Source organism: Corylus avellana, chromosome ca2 (genome assembly GCF_901000735.1).
Source record: "Corylus avellana chromosome ca2, CavTom2PMs-1.0".
Classification (NCBI taxonomy): domain Eukaryota; kingdom Viridiplantae; phylum Streptophyta; class Magnoliopsida; order Fagales; family Betulaceae; genus Corylus; species Corylus avellana.
The window spans coordinates 40,992,740-41,009,816 of NC_081542.1; the positions used below are offsets into that span (position 1 = coordinate 40,992,740).

General features: G+C 35.2%; 1 pseudogene; it reads right to left on the reverse strand.

The window, feature by feature from the left end:
* Window positions 1–931: 931 nt before the first annotated feature.
* Window positions 932–8,211, reverse strand: LOC132172261 (trans-resveratrol di-O-methyltransferase-like; annotated as a pseudogene).
* Between the last annotated feature and the right edge of the window lie 8,866 nt (window positions 8,212–17,077).

A 17,077-nucleotide genomic window follows, 5' to 3' on the forward strand; every position in this document is an offset into this window, starting at 1 on the left:
TGATTATAAATGTTATCATCTGGCAGCAATTTGAAATTAAAAATAACTCCACCTACCTGGATTTTTTGTCTATTCTGTTTTATTATCTAATTGATGAGAATGTTGTGATGGGTTTCCATTAGAGTTATCTACTTCAATTCCCTGGCTGACCCATCATTATGTTGGTGCATAAATCTAAAACAAAAAATTAAATGCTCCTAAGATGCATTACATAATCGTTTTTGATCAATTGGTGTGTACTAGGTTACAACAAATACTCCTCTTAGATATAATGGTATGTGTTTTGTGCAAAACGAAACTAAACCAGAATACGCTTAGAATTTCTATTCTAGCAAGGAGAGAGAGACACGAATTTTAAAAATGCACAATGATTATTTAATTATAGAGTAATGCTAGAATTTCTATATCACTTTTTTATACCACAATGCTAATATGGCAATCCTAACCAACTTTTGGATATATATATTTTTTTTAATAATGACCGATCCAAGCGTTAGGTGGGACTAACACATCAACATTGTGAGATAATTATGTGATAAAAATGTAGTTTCTAGCATTACTCTTAATTATAAAAGTTAGATCATAATTGTTAGTTTCAACGTGTATGCGCCCCGTGCGAAAGAGCATACACTCAAGTTTTGCTTGCTTTAAGCAATAGTTTGGTATGAGTTGGGCATTATAAATGCCTACTTTAATTTCTCTTCTTCCAAGTCTCTTTAAAATATTTCCAAACCATCCCCAAGGGGTAGTTCAATCGGTTGTGAACCACGCCTCATGAAGCGGAAGTCACTAGTTCGAATCTCCCCTCCCCCTTCCCTTGTGTGAACATGTCAAAAAAAGAAATATTCCCAAACCATGAACATAGATATATTCATAATTATACTAAATTTGAAAACTCTTTTAACCCATTAGTCATCCATATAGCATTCAAGCTTACAGTACATGATTATTCTACTGTCATACAAATCTTAGGACAATACATAGTTGTTGCTAAGGTCCTAAGGATAAACCTCAATAAGGGACCTTAAACCAAACATGGGTGTTATCTTGTAGCGACTGAAACCAGCCTCCAAGAAGAGCTTTTCCCATTCCTTCTCGCATCTCTCTCTTCCAGTGACCAGAGCCATCATCAAGACGTCAAAAAAGAGCTTTGCTTCGGTTATTTTGTGCTCATCTTTGATATCATTAATCACTATATCTATGACGATCACCTTTCCCCCTTTTTCTTTGTTTAGTATAGCTTCTCGGCATTTTTTCAGTACCTTCACACAATCCTCATCACTAATTGAGTGTAAAACCAACTGCAAATTAGTCATTATCACCATCAAGAAAAATGAAAAAATTATGTAATTTATTAATCCAACCATAAAGAACACAACCAACAGTATAATCATCCTCTAGGATTGTGTCCTTCCTCATTGTATTAAATAGCATACACAGTTTACCGAAGTTTGAACCTGACTAGCAACTTGGGCATAATATGAGGATAAAAGCAGCGTATAGTAGTAAATTTTATGTTGCTCGTGAAAAACATTTGCAGATCAAGCTATAGAAGGAAATCCAAGAAACCTGCCAAATTTTATGTTATCCAAAAGTGCAATCAACCACATATTCCTATTGAGTGGGATGATATGAACAACGCAGTGAGGGAATGGAGGGGCAAAAGTCTTGGAGCTGTGATTTGCAAACTAGCATGGGGCTCTTCTATTTATAATATGTGGAGGCAAAGAAATGTGAAGTTTGGTAATCAACTTATCTCGGAGGAAAGAATGCTTCTGAAAATGTGTTGGGAGGTTAGAACTAGAATTTTGTGAAAGGGGAACTTCAAGGGTAACAGAAAAAATATGGCTCTGTGCTGGTTGGGAAATCCCTGTCACTAATCTGGTACAAAAATCTCTCCTGATTCTTGCGGTGGTTTTTAGATTTCCCTGTCTGGTTGGTTGTGTTGCTGGTGACTTGGTGGAGTTCTTGTGGCTGTATGCTGCTGGGCTAGTGCTGTGTAGAAAATGCTGCTGTTAAAGAGCTGCTGCCAGTGCAGAGAAGGAATTGTAGATATTACGGATAAGTGATTTCTGTCTAGTGTTTTGTCTGTGAAAATTCTAAAACGACTCCAATTATCACCTACTCACACGTCTAGGAGTTTTACGGAAAATATCCAGAAAACAGATCTAACTTAGCAGTTAAAAAATCAACCAAATACTGATATGAAATATGCAATCAAGAACACAGAAATTTGGTTACGAAGAGGAAACCATTTAGAGAACTCTCTAAATGTAAAACCTCTCCGGGGCAGCCAAACCCAGGAAATCAATTCACTATATAGAAGAATAAGGAATACAAGAAGAATAACAAAACCTTTGACTCTTCCTTGCACACGACAAGTGACCCACTTGACTTCTACCTCAGTAGCCCTTTCCAGAACATCTGGCACGATTCTTCTAAAAGATTTCCTTTCACCGGAACTCCGATTGGCTTCACGTATTTTCTCTTCAACAATAATCTAGAACAAATTCTCTCTCTCTAAGCACCCTGATTTTGCTCAATAAAATACATACTTGTAAATGTAGCAAAATCGTGTTTAAATAGAAAATAACCCTAATAAGTCAGCCAGGTCCGGACCCTGCAGATCTGAGGTCCGGACAGGCCTCATAAAATGCACTTTCGGGAACTGGGTCCGGACCCGGGGAATTGAGGTCCGGACCCTGCTTGAAAAATCAAGTTTCTGGAAATGGGGTCCGGACCCAGCTTCTGGAGGTCCGGACCCGGACTGTCCAGTCTTCATCAACAACTCCGATCGATGGGCGTTTGTGGTCCGATTGAGCTGAAATTTTGCAGGGACGTTCATAACACATGAATCTACATTATGAACGGTGGAGATTGGATTCTGAGCATTCTATATCAGTGTTTGAGCCGTGAACAGTAGCATCTGCATTTTGGAACTGAATTAAGCCAACACAAGAACTAACAAACTCCCCCTTTGGCAATTCAGTGACAAAACCAAAATGTCGAGCCAATCCCATCATCTCCCCATATTTACTCCCCTTTTTGTCACAGAATGACAAAAGGTCTTCATGTTTCCTGAAACACTTCACAAAATACATCAAGGCATATGTGGAACAAGAAGACATAAATAAAACTCATGATAAAAAAAATGACGTAGAATGCGTGATTATAAAGAAACATCAGCAAAACTCCCCCTCAATGTATGACTCAATTAACAACAGGAAACTGGAAATGTAAAGCATGTTTCTCCTCCTTTAAAAGTTAAATGAACACACATGATCACACAATTAAACCCAAACATTCACATATTGCAATTTGAAATCAAATCGAAAAGGAATAATGGAAGAAGCATACCTTGGATGATACCAAAGTGTTGAGCCTTTAAGAAACGAAATCACCGAGAAAGAAAGAAAAAAAAAAATTTTATTTTATTTTATTTTTATTTTATTTTTATTTTTTAAAACAAAACACCAAAAAAAAAAAAAAACACAACTTGTATAGATAAGCAATAGATCATGCATGCCCGTATGAATATCTGAACAATTCGGAGTGATCAACAAGCTACACTTACACCGTAAATGTACCATATGCATGACACAACCTTGGTCTGTGAATGCAGTCAAGTAGGCAATAATCAGAAATCTCATGTGATGGTGTAGTTTGTGAAAACTCCCATTAAATAAGATTGCATCAGTGGAAAGGAAATCTAGGCAGACACTTTGTAAATGAAAGACAAACAGTCTGATTCAAGCCACAGTAAAACCTTATAATGTTAGGACCTAGATTCCCTCATCCGATACACTCCCCCTGAGACTAATCATTCGCTTTTACCATGTCCTTTAGTAATCATCTATTTCCGTAATGATTTGATCACCGATTCTTTCTTTAGGGACAGACAGAAGCAAAACTAAGTCATTTGAGCTTATTTTAAGCCCTTTTTTTTTTTTTCTTTTTTTTTGGAAAATGTTGGAATTTTTTAGGAGCTAGGTTCAACTAACGAGTTGGTCAAGTGGATAGAACTGACACTACCTATCTTCCAAGCAAAATGTTTGCTCCAAATTCCCAAACATATAACAAAAATCTAAACCTAATGGGGGCAAAAAGTGCACAAATTCGAACATGAGAAAAACTGACTCTTACTCCTTTAACAGTCTTCAGAAAAACAAGGTATATCAGAAACATATGGAGCAATAGATGTAAATTGCAGAAATATTGACCCCACTCATATGTAAAATATTCATTTGAGCACAAGACATGAGAAACTGAGTATCTAACAATTAAACAATCTAAAAGAATAAAAAATAATCAAAGAAAATAAAAACAAAGCAAACAAAAATTAAGAAAAAAAATGCCCTAGAACAGCTATAGACAAATATCAATATGCTCAATTTCTAGGCATGGTCTATGTGCCCACCTAATCTAGGTGAGTCCATTACCACTCCCCCTCAATGGGTGAATGGTATTAATCTTCTTGACCCAAACTTTCTTCACATCAGGGACAACTGTGTGACTCTTATCCAAGACATCTAACCGTGTTACTACGTCTCTCATCATGTTGAATAATTTCTCATAACTATTTCTAGAATGGAAATATTCTCTTTTAGCTCATGACTGTTAAGCTGAAAACACTTAGGACGAATATGTCCAATCTTACCACAGTTATGACACGTAGGAATAAACCTTTGAGAAGGTTGGTTCCTTAACATGTGCATACTTCTCGACTTAGAACTAGACATATAGGAATCAGTTAGAGTTCCCTTACCTTTTCCACCTTTGGAAATTTGAGGAGAAATTACCTTCTTTTCAGCCAAGCTATCTTCTTTGTTCACTGGTTTCACAAAAATCATCTTTGAAGAAGAAGCAACATTAGTAGATAAAATAGCAGATTTATCAAAACCCAATCCAGTTCTATCAAACGAATGTTTCTGATTATGTAGCATTTGATTTAGCTTTTCACTAGAGAATTTTGTTAAATGATTCTTTGATTCATTCAGTTCATTCTCTAAGGATTTCACTTTGGCAATTAGCATTTGATTTTCAGACATCAAAGTATTATGAGTAGCAAGAGAATCAGTTAAGGTGACAGAAAGTTGATCATTTTCAAGATTAACCTCATTGAGTTTCTTCAATTGCTGCTTATTCAGCTTTTTCAGTTTAGTGTATTCCACAAAGAGATTATTATAAGCATTTTGCAAATCATCTTCTTCTTCCGAATCATTATCGGACACACCTTGTTTGTCTTGAGAATTACACTCACTATTCTCATGCTCACTCTCATAACTAACTCCAAATGCTAAGTAATTAACTCCTTGTTCAGCATCGTCCTTGTCTGACTCATCACTTTGAGTCACATTAAATGCCTTGCCATTTGACTTTCTCAAGTTAGCACAGTCAACACGAATGTGCCCATGTCCTCCACATTCGTGACACTTGATACCTTTAGGTGACTTTCCTTTCTCAACATTCTCATTTCTAGATTTCTCAGAAAATTGTGAATTGCTATTTCTAAAATTTCCTTTCTTGGCTCTAAAGAATTTCCTAAACTTCTTAGCAAACATAGCAATTTCTTCCTCATTTCCAGAATCTTCATCAGATGAACCACAAGAGTCAACCTTAACATTTTTTGCCTTAAGAGCAATATTTTTGGTGTTCTTGTGTTTAGGAAGAATTAGCTCAAAGGTCTGAAGGGAACCTACAAGTTCTTCTACTCTCATAGTATCTAAGTCCTTGCTCTGTTGTATAGCAGCAATTTGGGGAATAAACCTCTCAGGCAAAGATCTTAAGATTTTTTTCACCACTTTAGCATCATCCATTTTCTTTCCCAAATTAATGGTAGAGTTTCTAATGGCACTAAGCTTTGAATAGAATTCATCAAAAGTTTCATCTTCCTGCATTCTAATCTCCTCAAACTGAGAAACCAACATTTGAATTTTTGAAGTTCTAACAACCTTAGTTCCTTCATGTGTGATTTCTAAAGTTTCCCAGGCTTCCTTAGCTATTTCACATCTAGAAATTCTAGAAAATTCCTCATTTGAAACAGAGATGTAAATAGCATTTATAGCTTTGTCATTCGCAGTAGCATTATTCTTTTCCTCTGTTGTCCATTCAGCTATTGCTTTTTCTGGACGTGTCCATCCAGATTCGACAATATGCCAAACATTAATGGATTTAAAATATGCTCTCATACGAATTTTCCAAAGCGTATAATTTGTTCCGTCAAAGACGGGAAGAGAATTAGGAGCAACAGTATGAGACATTTGATATGGAGTCTCGGATCACACTCAGGAAATAAATCCTTCACAGAGTGAACCCGCTCTGATACCAATTGAAAATTCTAAAACGACTACAATTATCACCTACTCACACGTCTAGGAGTTTTACAGAAAATATCCAGAAAACAGATCTAACTTAGCAGTTAAAAAATCAACCAAATACTGATATGAAATATGCAATCAAGAACACAGAAATTTGGTTACGAAGAGGAAACTATTTAGAGAACTCTCTAAATGTAAAACCTCTCCGGGGCAGCCAAACCCAGGAAATCAATTCACTATATAGAAGAATAAGGAATACAAGAAGAATAACAAAACCTTTGACTCTTCCTTGCACACGACAAGTGACCCACTTGACTTCTACCTCAGTAGCCCTTTCCAGAACATCTGGCACGATTCTTCTAAAAGATTTCCTTTCACCGGAACTCCGATTGGCTTCACGTATTTTCTCTTCAACAATAATCTAGAACAAATTCTCTCTCTCTAAGCACCCTGATTTTTGCTCAATAAAATACGTACTTGTAAATGTAGCAAAATCGTGTTTAAATAGAAAATAACCCTAATAAGTCAGCCAGGTCCGGACCCTGCAGATCTGAGGTCCGGACAGGCCTCATAAAATGCACTTTCGGGAACTGGGGTCCGGACCCGGGGAATTGAGGTCCGGACCCTGCTTGAAAAATCAAGTTTCTGGAAATGGGGTCCGGACCCGGCTTCTGGAGGTCCGGACCCGGACTGTCCAGTCTTCATCAACAACTCCGATCGATGGGCGTTTGTGGTCCGATTGAGCTGAAATTTTGCAGGGACGTTCATAACACATGAATCTACATTATGAACGGTGGAGATTGGATTCTGAGCATTCTATATCAGTGTTTGAGCCGTGAACAGTAGCATATACATTTTGGAACTGAATTAAGCCAACACAAGAACTAACAGTCTGTCTGTATTAGTCTTGGTGTATTGTCTGAGTTTTCAGTTTCTTAGCTAGAAGTAGCAAAATTCCATAGGATGGCTGCTACTCTGTTACTTTGCTTTTAGAGGGTTTTTTTTGGGTGCTTTTGTGGTTTGTAGTTTTGCTGGTTTTGTATCCTTTTGGCATATTCTAGCAAGTTTTGCTGGAGTGTGTAGAATTCTTTGTTAGTTGATAGTAGAATTCATTCATCCAAAAAATAAATAAAATTAATGCATACCTTAAGGAGAATGCCATCTGTCGGAGGGATAGACTGAAACATATCACCTCCAACATAATTCAACTTCAAACCGTCTGTCAAATTCGCTACAACATGTGGAAGATCAAACACTCTGCATTTCAAGTGAGGGAATGCCTCAGAAATGATCCTGGAGAATGCTCCAGTACCACCCCCTACATCAATCAACGTATCCAACCCCTCAAAAACTGCCTTGCAGTCTCTTACAACCAAGTTCATCATTCCTGAATCACTCGCCATTGCCTCATTAAAAAGATTATTGAATACAGGATTTTGGTTTCCATACTCGCACAATCCCATCCCATGTGCACTCTCAAATGCTGTGACCTTGTCTTCCCGGAACCAGTTTCCCAAGAATTGCCATGGAGTTACCAGAGCTGGCTCAAGCATAGCCAAAACAAACGGTGACAAGCTGGTGACATTTTCTTTGAGGAGGATCCTCGATGAAGGTGTGAGATCATACGCTTCTTCTTCTTCTTGATTTTTGTTGACTCTTGTGGTAGCAAAGAAGCCGCAGTGAGCAAGCAAGCGCATGAGGCGGTGCACAAAACCAGCTTTTGTAGGGTGAATCTGAAGCGCAGAGACCAAGCCATGGAGAGTAATAGGTTCCCCATGGCTGTGGATTATGTCTGGTATGCCTAACTGAACTGCACATTTCAGAGACATGGAACCTACGAATGGGATTGTGCTTGAAACAACTCACTTGCTCCATGGCCATGAATTTGTTCCATTATTTTGCAGATGCCTTTTAGCTCCTGATTCAAAATGTTGCTTTTAACCACACTTGACCAAATAGTCAGCATAAACATGTCCCTCTTTATCCACGTGTTCTGACTTCAGATATCAAAAAATTGAGTAGAGATTTTCGGCAGCCTGGGTCATCCCAGCGTCTGCCAAAGTCTGACTGGCTAAGATTTTTTATTTTATTTATTTTATTTTTAATTTTTAAATAAAAAAAAATTAGGTCAGAAATCTGAGTAGAGATTTTCGGCTGCAAAATTGAGGCAGCCAAGTATCAGATATTTTGCTCTCTTTTTCTTTTTTCTTTTTTGAAATTGAAGAAAATAGATATTAAAGGGAAATTCAAATTTGAGGTATTAGCACCAAATTTAGAATGATCGAATCCCTTTTGGGTGATACATTCCCTTTAGGGTTAACCTGCCACCCGTAAATTTTAGTTTTGAATCCAAAAACAAATTTTGTGGCATTAAAAAACTAAATATTATCTCATAGAAATTTAACTAACGAAAAAAAATAACAATTATTTTTTTTATTATTTTTCTTTAATATATGTCCGACACTAGAGGCAGCCGCATAGCAGGACGCCAAAAAATTATAGCCCAATAAAGAAAGGCAACCCCTATTTTTTTCTTTGTCGGATTTGGATTTTGGTGTAAAAAAAAAAATAATATATTTGATTAATTTTTTCAACAGTTCAAATTTAATTTTAATATTTTATAATTATAAAAATTAAATTAAATATAAATCATTGTACTATATTTTTTTTTTACGTTACTTAAGCCATTCGCTCCCAATGTTAGTGGTGGTGACCGACAATAATGACCTTGGTGGAGCAAAGATGGATGATATTTGTGACGGTAACAACATTGATAGCGTGGACTATAATGGTTAATAGTCACAAATACCATCCATCTTTATTCCACAATTGTCATCGTTGTCCGTCACTACCATTAGGCATTAACATGGCCACAAATACCATCCAGGGATGGAACTAGGATTTATATTTTGGAGAGCAAAAATAAAAAATAAAAAAATTTGGAAGACATATTCTAATTAAAAAAGAAAAAAATTTCTAAGGGTATTTTTTAAAAATTTTGGGGAAACATGGGGTATTTTTCTAAGGGTATTTTTTAAAGCCCCCCAAGCCTCCCTCTAGTTCCGCCCCAGCATCCACTGTCATTATTGTCAGTCACCATATCCAACGCTACCACAACCAGGGGTGGCACTACTAAGAGCTTTGATTTTTCATTTTCACACACTTCATCAAATGGTCAGCATAACATGCCCCACTTTTTTTTTTTTTTTTAAATGGTTCAGATTTAATTTTAAATTTTTTATGACTAAAGAAAATTAAATTAAATTAAATATAAACTATTGTGCTGTAGTTTTTTTAAGCTACTCACCCTTTTAACCATTATTGTCCATGCTATCAATGTTCGTACTGCCACAAATATCATTCATCTTTATTCCACCATCGTCATCACTCTGGTCACCACCACTAACCCTACCACCAAAACCATTCATTTTTATTCCACTATTGTTTGTCATTATTATGGGTTACCATCACCAAAACTATCACTACCAAGGGCGGAACGACATACTAAGAGCTTGGAAGGGCATTAGTCTCCCGAAGCTCAAAATATTCTCTTATATATATATATATATATATATATATATATAATTCTTTTAAAATCTAATTTTAACCCCCTTTTTTTTTCCTATCTAAAATCTTAGTCTTACCTCTTACCACCACTATTAATACCATAACCCTATTGGCCACTGCGATCAAATATATCGATCACATACTTTTGGTAGGATTCGGCTTCCATGCGTTTGCGGTAGTGAAAAATGGGGCTGTTTTGGGCAATAAAAAAAATAGTTTTTTTAAACGAGTAATATTACGTACCATCTTTTTATCCTTCTAAAATCTTCCTAAAGTTTATGTGGATTTTAAAATCACCATTAAATGTTAGATGAATCATACTTCAATTTTGATCCAATGATAATTTTGAAAGCTACATTAGTTTTAAGAAGATAAAAAGATGGCCGGTCTAGGGTGGCAAAAGAAAAATCAAAAATCAAAGCCAACCTCCTTGGTAAAATGGGAGGTGAGATTGTGCTCTCTTTGGGAATAGAAATAGGGTGAAGGAAAGGGGTCGACCCTGGTGGACCTTCTGGTGGACGTTTTATGCTTGGTGGCCTTTGGGTTCGCCATTGCTGCTGAGAGACGAAGAAGCACAGTACGCAAAGATTTCAACTTTCACTTTCAATTGTTACACCTCTTATGCTGTAATTGCAGTTGGGTTTCTTTTCATTTCTACATTCATCTCTTTCCTAAAAAATTAATTGCTTTTTTTTTTTTTTAATGGGTTCATGATTTTTTGGGTTTCTGTGATTTGTTCAAATAATTGAGACATGTGTTTGTAGAAATGTTTGCTTTGCTGCTTTTTATTTTATTTTGACAAGTCCACACAAGGGAAGGGGGAGGGGGATTCAAACTAGTGATCTTCGCTTCATAAGGCGTGGTCCAATACCGATTGAGCTACTCCTTGGGAACATAAGTATTTGCTTTTACAAACAAAAGAAGGTTTTGGTTTTTGGAGCCACCTCGATGGCCTTTTTGGGGTGGTCAAACCACTCCATTTTGGCCAAGGAGTTAGCTAGAGCCACCTCCCATGGTTGGTCGGGGGTGGACAAACCACCCCATGGCCTTTGGGGTGGTCTGGCCACCCCACCAAAAAAAAAAAAAAAAAGTTTGGTTTTTGGGATGGCCAGATCACCCCAAGGGCCGAACCACCCCTAAACCGGTCATGGGTACCTCCAGCCACTCGTTTGATTTTGATTTTGATTTTTTTTTTTTTTTTAGTTTTTTAATTTTTTTTTAATTATTGATTTTTTATAATTTTTTATATTTAATAAATTTTATATTATTTGTTTAAAAAAACTATTTTTTTTATTACCCAAAATGACCCTGTTTTTCAGTACCGCATAAGCCGGATCCCTTTTTTTTTTTTTTTTTGATGAATAAGCATTTCATTAAAACCAAAGCTCAAAACAGAGCATCACGGAAACACAAATACAACCCCTTACAAAGCAAAAACAGGGGAAAACAAAAAACCTACAAATCAGCAACTACTCAACACCAAAACAGCCCCTTACAACCTTTACATATTAAATCAAAAAACAAACTACAAGCCAACATTACAGAGGATGGCAGAAGGCAAGTTCCACAATGAACACAATAAAAGATTCTCCCTAGTTCTAGGAAAACCTCTTTTTACAGCAATTCTAACCCTGATTTCCCAGAAAATCTGCTTTAATAACTGCTCTTCAGTTTTTGGAACACCATCATGTCTAAGTTCATTTCTAGTATGCCAGAGATTATAAACAACAGACCCAAGAACCAATTGACATATCAAGCATTTAAGAGAGTTCTTTCCCCACTTATTGCAGCCCAGCTGCACAAGTTCATCCCAAATCACAGGAGGCATATCAATTCTACAACGAATCATGCAATATTTCGAAACTCTTGAACTAAAGCTGCATTCAAAGAAAATATGATCACGAGTTTGCAGCTGAGAATGGTAGAAACAACGTTGAACCTCACCCTTATAACCCCATTTGAGTAAGCTCTCACCTGTAAGTAGCCTATCCTTCATAGCAAGCAACAAAATAAAAGCCTGCTTAGGAATAGCAAGAGGAAACCAAACTAACTTCCACCAAACAACCTCTACATTCTTCTTTCTAAGGGCTTCCCAAGTCTCTGCACTAACATAGACACCCTTTTTAGAAACAGTCCAAACTGGCTTATCACATTGGCCTAAACAAACTTCAGAAAGCCTAGCTTGAATATCAACTAGAGCTTCTGATCTTGTTAGTCTCCAAAACCAATCTCCATTGCAAATGACAGAAGATAGCTTAGCTTCAATATTACTTTGAGCATCATAAACAACCCTAAAGCCATATTGCTCAATAAAAACTCCTGTAGGATGCCACAAATCCAGCTACATATGAATGCTATCCCCATTCCCAACTTCAAACTTCAAGAACCTTTTAGCAATAGATCTCAGCTTTAAAATTTTTTTCCAACTCCATGAACAATTTTGAGGAATACCTACACTCCAAAAACTTCTTCTTTTTAATAGATTTTCTCTAACCCAGGAAACCCAAATAGAACCAGACCTAGCAAAAATACTCCAGATATGCTTAAGCATGGAAGTTTGATTCCAAATTTCAAGCTTCTTTAAGCCCAAACCTCCCTCTTTCTTAGGAAAACAGAGATTAGACCAAGAAACCTTTGCTTTAGCTACACCTTCTTCATTCCCATTCCATAAAAACCTATTGAACTTTTGTTCAATAGCTCTAATAATCTTTTTAGGAAGAATGAAAATGCCCATCCAATACACTTGTAAACTGTAAAGAACAGAAGATAACAACTGGAGCCTACTTGCATAGGAAAGATTCTTAAAAAGCCAAGAATCTATACGGCCAGAAATTTTGCAGAGTAGCTCCACAGTCAGCTGTAGAAAGTTTGGACGAAATAAGAGGAACCCCAAGATACCTCACAGGGAAATGACCTTCCTTCATCATCAAATCATCCAATAGAATATGCCTCATTCTATCTGAAATTTCAGAACAATAAAGAGAATTCTTAGAAGGATTAGCTTTCAACCCAGACAGATTCTCAAACTCAATAAGAGCAGCCTTGATAACTTTAATAGAACTCAAACTAGCTTCTGAAAAATCAAAAGATCATTTGCAAAACACAAATGAGTAAGCTTCATTCTCTCACATTAATTTTGTAATTGCTATAAAACCTTAATTTCTGAATTTTTAAATACTCATTTGGTTAGACAGCCCTTGCAAAATACAACCATCATGATGATAACGTTGTGCATTTCAATGACCCAAACATCAACGAGCCGGTGCAAAATAGAAATTAAAATTCCGGCCCATGCTATCATCTGATGAGATATAGCCGTTGCCTCTTTAAATTCAAATTTTTGGCTTATTTGGTCCCAGCACAAAACCCCATGCACCCAGTGAGCAGCATCAGTACCCATTCCCCTTCATCATTTTCTTTCTGTAGTATCTCTTAATTTGGCTTGTCCGTGCGCATAGGACACAAGCAGGGATGAAAACATGTTGATATGGCACTCCATACTGTGTAGGGAATCAAGTCGAATTCAGCCGAGCTTTAAGATTTTAGAATTAGCTCATTTATGAGCATGTCTATTCGAGATAGTTATATATGAAATGTGTTCGGTCCAAACTCAACTTGTTGAGTTGGTTGAGATTAATGTCATTCAAGCTGAGTTGAGCATTTGACAAACTCAACTAAACTCAAGCTCAAGTTAGACCATTAAATTTTTGAATGTGTGATCCGAGCTAGGGGTGAAAAGGTGGTTAGTGAAATTGGCTAATCGCCTCCACTAACAGCCTAACTGACAATTAATGGTTATTAACCACTAACTATTTTTTAAAAGAAAAAAATATAAATAAAAAAACCAAAACAATATATTTGTTAAACCCAGAAAACAGTGTTGCAAACAAATAAATTTTTAGTGTTATCTTTAGCAAATATTTAAGTTCTATGGGATGTACAATATTGTGCCGTCAATGTGCCGTCAGCGCAATTAGGCCGGGTAGGCTTGTAAGTTGGGAGGACACACAACAAGACACACAATATACCTATTCCAAAACCCTTAAAGCCCCGTAGGGAGAAGCATTTAGAAGTAAAAAGTTTTCAATCTTGTTGTCTTGTTCTTAACAAATATTTTGAATTATGTCTAGGTTGTTAGATCCACTTCTTCTATGAGCTCTAGATTTAGTTTACCTTCTTTACCTGATATAGTTAATAAAGAAGAATACAACATTCCTGAAGCAAATATAGATTCACATGATTGGAACATACACAAGGTCCCAACCAGAGAAATCTTTAAATCAAGTTTTTCACCCTTATCATTTACTAATGATTACAGCGTAAAAACTGTTGAACAAGTCTATGCTTTAAATAAATATCATGATACATGTTGATTACTTTCTAAAGAAGTAATTAAAAAACTTAAAGAAAAGAAAATGAATTTCCTTCACATAGGACTAATTCAAATTGCAGTTAAACCCCTAGTCGATCTGTCTAGGAATCAATGCCTCTGTACTTTTGTGTTTAAGAGATGCAAGACATAAAGATTACAGCACTAGCATGCTAGGAGTCGTTGAATCTAGTCTTCATAAAGGGCCAATTCATTTTGACTGTTTCCCTGACTTCACTTTAAGTTTAAGCGATCCACAGATCTTAAAAGCTTTAATTTTGAACATTAAAATAGCAGGTTATGGTATGTTAGAAGGAAGCTAACCTTTATTATTAATTTACAGATTTTATTACAAGTCGATGAAAACAAATCTTAATGTTCACGCTCTTGTTAAAAGTCCCAAAAATAGAACTTTACTAATACAGACACATTCTTGTGAAGCAAATGTTAAGAGTACCTATATCAGTAGTTTGGTCTAAAATGGAACTTCCATCTGAATGGTTATTAGAAAATGAAAACATTCCAACAAAAATGGAAAATATAGGACTTGATTTAAATTGTTTACAAAAATACTTAGATGGCAGTGTTAGGTTAAGCTTTGACAGACCAAAACTCAACAAATCACCCTTCATGATAAAAGAAACAGCTTTCCAAGATACAACAACAAGCCGTAAAAATTCTACCTCTTCCTCCGTTTATGCTGAACCCTTGAGAAGATATAAAAATTTAAAATTAAAAGGTATAAAGATAGAATCACAAATAAGCTCCCCATGTTATATAGCCAATCAAGAAAATTTTGAAGAAAAAGGTCAAAATTCTCCAACACAAACAATATAGAAGAACCACCTTTACACCCATAATTAATGACTACAAGTAAACCATTTACTTTAAGAGTAGTGGTAATGGAGACACCGGCGTGAGTGAACAGTCACTCACGCTGCGGTTTATTTTATAATATAATTTTTTTAATATTACTATTCATAGATTTTTTTTTTAATAATATTTTATATTATAATAAACCGGCGTGAGTGAACAGGCGTCTCCATTATCACTTCTCTTACTTTAAACCTCCAACCCTTAATAAAAAAACTACAACTCTACCAAGAATGCAGAAAAAAGAGAAAAATATAAGTTAAAATATACAAAAGAACAAAAAATTGAAATTTTTGAATAATGGGAAAGATTTATGAATGAATAAAAGTTAAATATAAAATTCTTCGAATTCATCAAAATATATATATAAAAAAAAAATTAAACATGTTAACTCAATGGGAAAAAGAAGATAAAACTATAACATAAGCAAGTCACCTTCCAAAAGAACCAATCTTTATGAACTTTAAAGGATAAAAAATTTTAGCATCTCCTTTTAAAACTTCCAAAGATGAATAAATAAAAAAACTTATAGAACAAAACAATTATACAAACCAAAGTCTAATAACCATAGGAAAACAATTAGACTGAATAGAAGACAAAATTAAGGTAACTACATCTCCAACTAAAACTCAAACTGATTGAAAAGAAAAAACCCCATTACGAACAATCCCTCTTAAAAATTTCACAACCCAAAGTATTAAATCTAAAAAATAAAGAAGAAACATGTCTTGAAAAAGTCAATAACATGTTAAAAACCCTTGAAAATGTCAAAAATGAAGCCCTGGCCTCTAAAACTATCCAAGTCATTAAAAAAGATAAACAAATAATCGTATATGAAGCAACAAGTGAAACACAAAGTTCCGAATTTGAACAAATTACAGATCATGCGATACAACAAATTGACCAACAATTCAGTGAATTCCAAGTAAATAGAATCATTAGACCTACGAGTAACACTCAGAACTGGTATTCTAGGTCTACACCACCAGATATTCAATATGAAGAAAGAAATGTTTTTAACTAATTCTTAGTCTCTTCTGATAAGATCTATGAATGAAATCTTGATGGTTTATCTGAACAAGAAATTTTAAATAAACTACAGCACATGTCAATTGTTATTAATAATTACCTTAATAACATGTTAAAAACCCTTGAAAATGTCAAAAATGAAGCCCTAGCCTCTAAAACTATCCAAGTCATTAAAAAAGATAAACAAATAATTGTATATGAAACAACAAGTGAAACACAAAGTTTCGAATTTGAACAAACTACAGATCATGCGATACAACAAATTGAACAACAATTCAGTGAATTCCAAGTAAATAGAATCATTAGACCCACAAGTAACACTCAGAACTGGTATTCTAGGCCTACACCACCAGATATTCAATATGAAGAAAGAAATGTTTTTAACCAATTCTCAGTTTCTTTTGATAAGATCTATGAATGGAATCTTGATGGTTTATCTGAACAATAAATTTTAAATAAACTACAGCACATGTTAATTGTTATTAATAATTACCTTAATAACATGTTAAAAACCCTTGAAAATGTCAAAAATGAAGCCCTGGTCTCTAAAACTATCCAAGTCATTAAAACAGATAAACAAATAATCTTATATGAAACAACAAGTGAAACACAAAGTTTCGAATTTGAACAAACTACAGGTCATGCGATACAACAAATTGAACAACAATTCAGTGAATTCCAAGTAAATAGAATCATTAGACCTACGAGTAACACTCAGAACTGGTATTCTAGGCCTACACCACCAGATATTCAATATGAAGAAAGAAATGTTTTTAACCAATTCTCAGTTTCTTCTGATAAGATCTACAAATGGAATCTTGATGGTTTATCTGAATAAGAAATTTTAAATAAACTACAGCACATGTCAATGGTTATTAATAATTACCTTACTAATTCAGAAAAAACTAATACAGGAATTGTA